The following is a 6,650-nucleotide window of genomic DNA, read 5'->3' as shown; positions in this document are numbered from 1 at the left end:
GTTGGTTTTTCTGAGACACGTGGTTAGCGGTCCTAACAATTATGGAGATGGTGCGTTTGCTGTTGGTGGAGGTGGCGATGATGTTGTTGCGATTCCTGAATCTTCAAGTTATGAAGATGGTGCGTTTGCTATTGCTGAAGAAGCTACCATTGGGCCTCTAGATGCCTCATCCAATACTGCACTTTCTATCGATTTAAGTGATTGTGCTAATTAATGCTTCCACTAGCACAAGAAAGAATTTTCAACAAACGTTTTTGGGCGGTGGCTGGAAATGTTTACCTGGCTGGAAAGTAGGAGTGGCAAAAGCTTTTGTAAGTTTTGTAAAAATTTTAATCGAACAATATTACTAATTTAGAAAGACACGGTAAAGGGGAAGGCCATACAAAGTGTGAAGCTGCACTTAAAAATCAGCCAAAGCTAGATAATATTAAGCAATTAACGGCATATCAGACAAAAATTAATAATATTAAAACAGCCGAATTAAAAATAATAATTTTTTTGTGTCAACATAATTAACCTTCTCCAATGGTTCAACCATTAATTGAGCTTATTAAAAATGTAGGTAGGGAGTTCCATAGTTTTTTTACAACACTGACAAAAAACATTCTANAGACGCAGCCGCGGTCAACATTTAAATGAAATTATCTTCAAAAAGTAAATGTCATGGACCAATCTAACGTTTCAAATAAAGAACCGATGAGATTTTGCAAACTTTATGCGTTATCAAGCTCTTAAAAAATCACCCGTTAGAAGAAACAAGATAATTATGTTTTGGTAAAATCAGATTACAAGTTCTAGTTGCTTGTGCAAATGTTAATTTTTCAAAAAGGTATTTGGGGTTTTTCAAATTGATGAGCTTATGCAAAAATTTAAGGTTGCGGTAATTCAAAAAACCAGTCAGATTACAATTAAGTATCTTACAACTAAAATGTGATATGTGGTCGAACTTACGCTTAGCAAATACGTATCTGGCACAACTATTTAACGCCATTTGAAGTTTTCGCTCCGATGCACTATCCAGTTGTCCACAGATGAGCTCACCATATGAAATAAGTGGCACTATAAGTGCTCTCACCAAACGTAATTTTATGTCCTGAGTAACAAATTCAGCTGTGTACCATAGTTTTCTCAGAACAAAATAAATCCTACTTATGGTGTGGTTTATATGATCCGAACACCCCAAATAGGAATTTATTTTGAAATCAAGACTAGTAACAACTGGTCCAAAAATGATTGGTGTGTCCTCTAGAGTTAATGTTGGGAGAAGATCTTCAGTATTCGAACAGTGTGAAATACATATGGCTTTGGTTTTCGTTGCATTTAAGCGTAAATTATTAAACGTGGCCCAGATGGAAATAGAAAGGAGATCTTCATTTATTCTGACTATTAAGTCCTCAGAGAGACCAATTGGACGAGAAAGGTAAATTTGAGCATCATCCGCATACAAGTGTATGGACACGCTTTTACAGCAGTGAACGATATCATTAATGAACATGCTGAACAAAATTGGGCCTAGTATGGATCCTTGTGGTACCCCCGAGTGCAGTCCTCTTAGCTCAGAACACACATTTTTTACAACAGCCTTTTGCCTACGATTACCAAGGTAGTTTTCGAGTTATTTTACCGCACTATCAGAAAATCCAAAATATATGTTTAGTTTAAGTAAGATATTTTCTATGATCAACTTTGTCAAAAGCCTTGGAAATGTCTAATAGGGTTAAAACAGTTAAATCACTCATCAAACATAGGTCTAATATCTTCCATTACCTTTAGCATAGCTGTAGCACAGCTGTGACCCTTTCTGTAACCAGACTGTTTCGGCGTAAGAAGTTTATTTCTATCAAGATGCATAACTATTTGCATGACCATCAGCCTTTCCAAGGGTTTAGACAGCGAAGAAAGTATACTTATCGGGCGGAAATCCGATGGAAAAACACCCGAATGACTTTTAGGAATTGGAGTAACCTTGGCTATCTTCCAGGCATCCGGAAATGTCGATGAGGTAACGGAGAAGTTCAAAATGTGTGTCAGTGCAGGAAGTTCGTTTGGGAGAATAATTTTTAAAAACTTTAAGCTTACACTGTCCTCACCAATAGCATTCGATTTTATTGAGAAAATACCTTTTAAAACGTCATACTCAGTCACAGTCGAGAAACTGAAAGGTTTATTTGTTTTAAATAAAAGGTTTTGGTCTAGTTTGAACCCATTGCTATTTTGCAAAGTGTTCGACTGTAAGAAATAGTCATTCATGGTATTAACATCTAAATTACATTCAAAGTCACCTTTACTTCCTATGCCCACAGACTTTAGGTTATTCCACAGTATTTTGCTTGGTAAGTCTGCATTTAGTTTGGTTCGATAGTGCTGCCTTTTCGAATTTTTCGTAGTAAGATTAACGCGATTTCGGGCTTTGCGATATGCTTCCCAGTTTTCACAAGTTGGTTTGCGTTTCCAACGAACGTAAAGCTTATTTCCGGTCCTAATAGTTAGTAGAACCTCTCTTATGAACCATGGTTGTTTTCTGTCAGAAGTTTTCACGACTCTTAAAGGAATATATTTATCAAAAAGATAATTTACCGTGGAGGTAAAAAAGTTTAGATTTTGGTTAATGTCAGGAAAAACCCAGCCCGTATTCCATTCAAGCATACCGGCCTCTTGCTTTAATGCTCTAATATCGGCTGATTTGAAATACCTGTAATAAAAACGCAGATCAGTATCGTTATTGAACTGAAGGTTATAAGATGCAAAAATCATATCATGATCAGATATTCCCGCAAGCGTAAACTGATCACAGTGAACTAGATTAGAACTATCAGATACACAGAGTAAGTCCAGTAGACTTGCCTTACAGTTATGAGAAAAGCGTGTGGGAAATTTATTAATAACTTTTAAGCCAACAGAAGCTAGTCTATCTACTAAAACGTTGGAACTACAGTCGCTATTCAGAAGATCTATATTGAAGTCGCTCATATTTTAACGCTAACTCAGCTACTTCTTTAAAAAGACCAGTAAGATCAAATCTCTTACTAGGNAATCAGATACACAGGGTAAGTCCAGTAGACTTGCCTTACAGTTATGAGAAAAGCGTGTGGGAAATTTATTAATAACTTGTAAACCAACAGAAGCTAGCCAATCTACTAAATCGTTGGAACTGCTGTCGCTATTCAGAAGATCTATATTGAAGTCGCCACAAAGCAGAATGTGCTTTCGTTGCATAGAATTGCATATATGCAATGCAAACTTTTTATAGGTTTGGCAACCACGTCTCTCTTTAATTTACAGTTATTTTTTCTTAACCCTTTCCCTGCATTTGTACAATATATTGTACATTTAATTTTTTGTAACATTGGAAGCGTGCTACTAAAAATCTTATCAATATTTTTGAAAACAATTTAAACTTTATGAAGTTGTGGAATGTCCCGAATAGTTTACGTAAATTTCAAAATCGAAAACGTTTCAAAAATATTTTTAGCATTTAATTTAAAAATAGACCATTTTATGAAATTCCAGTGGCACGCAATTTGTGGTAATTTATTTTACAAAAAATACGTGAAAGTCAAGTAAAATCGCTAATAAAAGCACATAGTATGGAAATATAAGAAGCATTTCATCATATAAAAATGCTAAAATTAAACTATCATGATTTAAAATATTTTTTTCCGAGTGGTGAAAAAAATGTACAATATATTGTACATTTACACTGAAAGGTTGTAAGTGTTATGTTCAATATATTGTACAAACGTCCGCAATGGTTGCGGATGAACAGGCGATTCGGGTGGTTTTTGCCGTGGTTTGTGAAGAGCTTGTGCGCTTTTGTTGCAGTAAAGGGTAGGATTTTGATTTCTTGATCTACTGAAGGCAGAAAAACCGGGATGGTTTATTAATACGGGTCATTTGTCTTTTATATTGTAATTGTATCTGAAATTTTTCAAAATTTCTTTATATAATTCTCTTCTCATGGAGAAAATTTAAAATATTTTAATGCAAATCTTAACTAAAGATACTTAAAAAGATACTAAATATTCATTCCAACATATCTGCAGTGAAATCAATTATTTTGTACATACATAAGGTCATTCTCAATGAAATAAAAGTTTTATTCTGTAAAACTTAGTGAAATATCTATTGACTTTTCTTGAGTACTTTTACTCCTTTGAGGACTTTTGTACGATATATTGCACAAATTTCAGGTAGCCCTAATAGCTACCCAGTATTTATTTTTTTTACTTTTGGTATTATGAGGCTCTATGAACCTTGTAATTAAGNCTAAATATTCATTCCAACATATCTGCAGTGAAATCAATTATTTTGTACATACATAAGGTCATTCTCAATGAAATAAAAGTTTTATTCTGTAAAACTTAGTGAAATATCTATTGACTTTTCTTGAGTACTTTTACTCCTTTGAGGACTTTTGTACGATATATTGCACAAATTTCAGGTAGCCCTAATAGCTACCCAGTATTTATTTTTTTTACTTTTGGTATTATGAGGCTCTATGAACCTTGTAATTAAGAGGAAAAATTGTTATATTCATCAGGGACGGATTTGACCGGAAAGGGTTAAGGCGACTCTTTGAGGCTTTGTCATTTAATATTTGCCAATAGTTTGTGAAAATTCATCAACACGTGTACATATACGCCGGAAATGTTAGGCAAATTTTAAGAGTGCGAATTTGTTTTAGTTATTTGTGTAAATTTTGTAAAGTTCTGTGAAATAACAATACAATGTGAGTACTTTTTAGAAAGTGTAGTGTATTTTCTTTGTAAGTCACATATCTTCCTGATAAAGCAAGCATTTATATAAGAGTACCAATGTATCATATCATACATGCAAAGTCATGCGTTTACGCTGATTACATATACGTTATTATATTGTACATCTGCAACATTATGCATTATTTTTACCCTTAGGGCCCTTACGGATAATAAGATTGCACGTATAATAGAAAGTTGGGACCAAAATGAAGATAAGTTTCTTGAAGAGGATGATGACACAAATTTTGAAATCAATATATGCCGGTGCGAAAATAATGAAGAATTGACAGCGGAAGAAAGTTCTTGTGTGGCAGAAAACACTTTTGCAGAGAAAAATGCTAATACGAATACTCCAATTTGTACGCTTGTCAAAGAAATCCTGAAAAAGCGGAGCAGATTGATAAAGAGGATTTGTGAAAGTTTTTGGGAATATGCGTCAATATGTCTGTAGTTCAGATCCCAAACATTCGTAGATATTGGACACCCATTGCAGCAAACAAATTGATTCAAGAAACTATGTCTGTTAACAGATTTGAAAAAAATTAATTCAATATTGCATTTTAACAATAATGATGATATGAAACCAAAAGATGATCCACATTTTGACAGACTTTTTAAGCTTCGTCCAATTGTAAATCATTTGGTTAAAAAATTCAAATCAGTTCCACTTGAAAGCTGTCTCTCTGTAGTTGAACAACTATGTTCCACCAAATGCAAATCATATTTGAAACAGTGGGGAACAGAATTCCAAATTTGAGGCTTCCCGATGAAAAAGCTATGATAAAGAAATCACGAGGAGAGTCCTGCGAATTTGTTGCAACCGTGGAAAATTTTGATATATCTGTGGTTTCTTGGAGAGACAACAAAATTGTAAATTTGATGTCAAACTATTGTGGGAAGGCTCCTGAAAAGCAGTTGAAAGATTCGACAAAAAGTTGAACAGAAAAGTATCCGTTGCTTGTCGAAACATAGTTGCAGAGTATAATAAGTTTATGGGAGACGCAGATTTATTAGACTCATTTATTGGTCGATATATAATCAAAATACGGTGTAAAAAATGGTACTTGAGGCTCTTCATTCACTTGCTAGATACAGCCATTGTAAATTCTTGGTTATTATATAAGCGCGCTGAAGCCCAGAAAGGTAACCCCATAAAAGAAAATTCGGCAGATTTTCGCTTAAAAGTAGGAGAAACCCTGTGCAAAATGGGAGAAGTTTCGACACCAAGCGGTAGACTTTCGGAACTTATGAGAAATCTGGCTCTTAAGGTAGTGCATTTTTGAAGTCTCATATATAATTTTGAAACAAACGAATTTATTTATTTATGCAGAGAAATCACCAGCGAAGTTTACCTATTCCTGAAAATAAAGTGCGTTTGGACCATACGGATCATTGGCCAAAGTGGGTAGACAATCGCGTAACTCCCAAAATACCAGGTTGCCGAGGATATACCTTTGTAAAGTGCGAAAAATGTAACACAAGTGTTTGCTTTAACAAACCAAGAAATTGTTATAAAAAATTTCGTTTCGAATAAATATGAGAACGTTTTTTTTAAATTAAATCTTATGTTATCGCTACAAATTAATGTGATGTAATTAAAAAGAACAAATTATGTAAATGGATCACTACGTTGTTTTAAAAAAATTTTACCCAATAAAATACGAGTTAGTAAAAATTTAGCAAGGCATATTTAACTTTCAAATTAACTGCATGATATTGCGTATATGCAATGTAAGGTAACTTCGTCCCGGGACGCAGGAGGTTCATTAAATTTGGTTCTTATCATCATAGCTCGGCCTACATCAACTATATAATACGAAAAAATGTCTATCTTTAAAATAATTAAATCATGCAACGAAGGGTTAAATATAATTTTGTGTTTTAGCCTGGATT

The 6,650-nt window shown here is 34.0% G+C and overlaps 1 long non-coding RNA gene across 1 annotated transcript; it reads left to right on the top strand.

The window, feature by feature from the left end:
* Positions 1–6: 6 nt before the first annotated feature.
* LOC108380867 (uncharacterized) lies at positions 7–6,435 on the top strand. Its single transcript, XR_001849593.1, has 2 exons — positions 7–311; positions 4,914–6,435. It is a non-coding gene; the product is annotated as an uncharacterized LOC108380867 (long non-coding RNA).
* Positions 6,436–6,650: the final 215 nt, after the last annotated feature.

This window comes from Rhagoletis zephyria, unplaced genomic scaffold (genome assembly GCF_001687245.7).
Source record: "Rhagoletis zephyria isolate East Lansing unplaced genomic scaffold, Rhagoletis_zephyria_1.1 Rzeph_scaffold_20636, whole genome shotgun sequence".
Lineage (NCBI taxonomy): Eukaryota > Metazoa > Arthropoda > Insecta > Diptera > Tephritidae > Rhagoletis > Rhagoletis zephyria.
The sequence above is the reverse complement of the archived record's forward strand: the minus strand, read 5'-3'. Positions and strand labels throughout refer to the sequence as shown.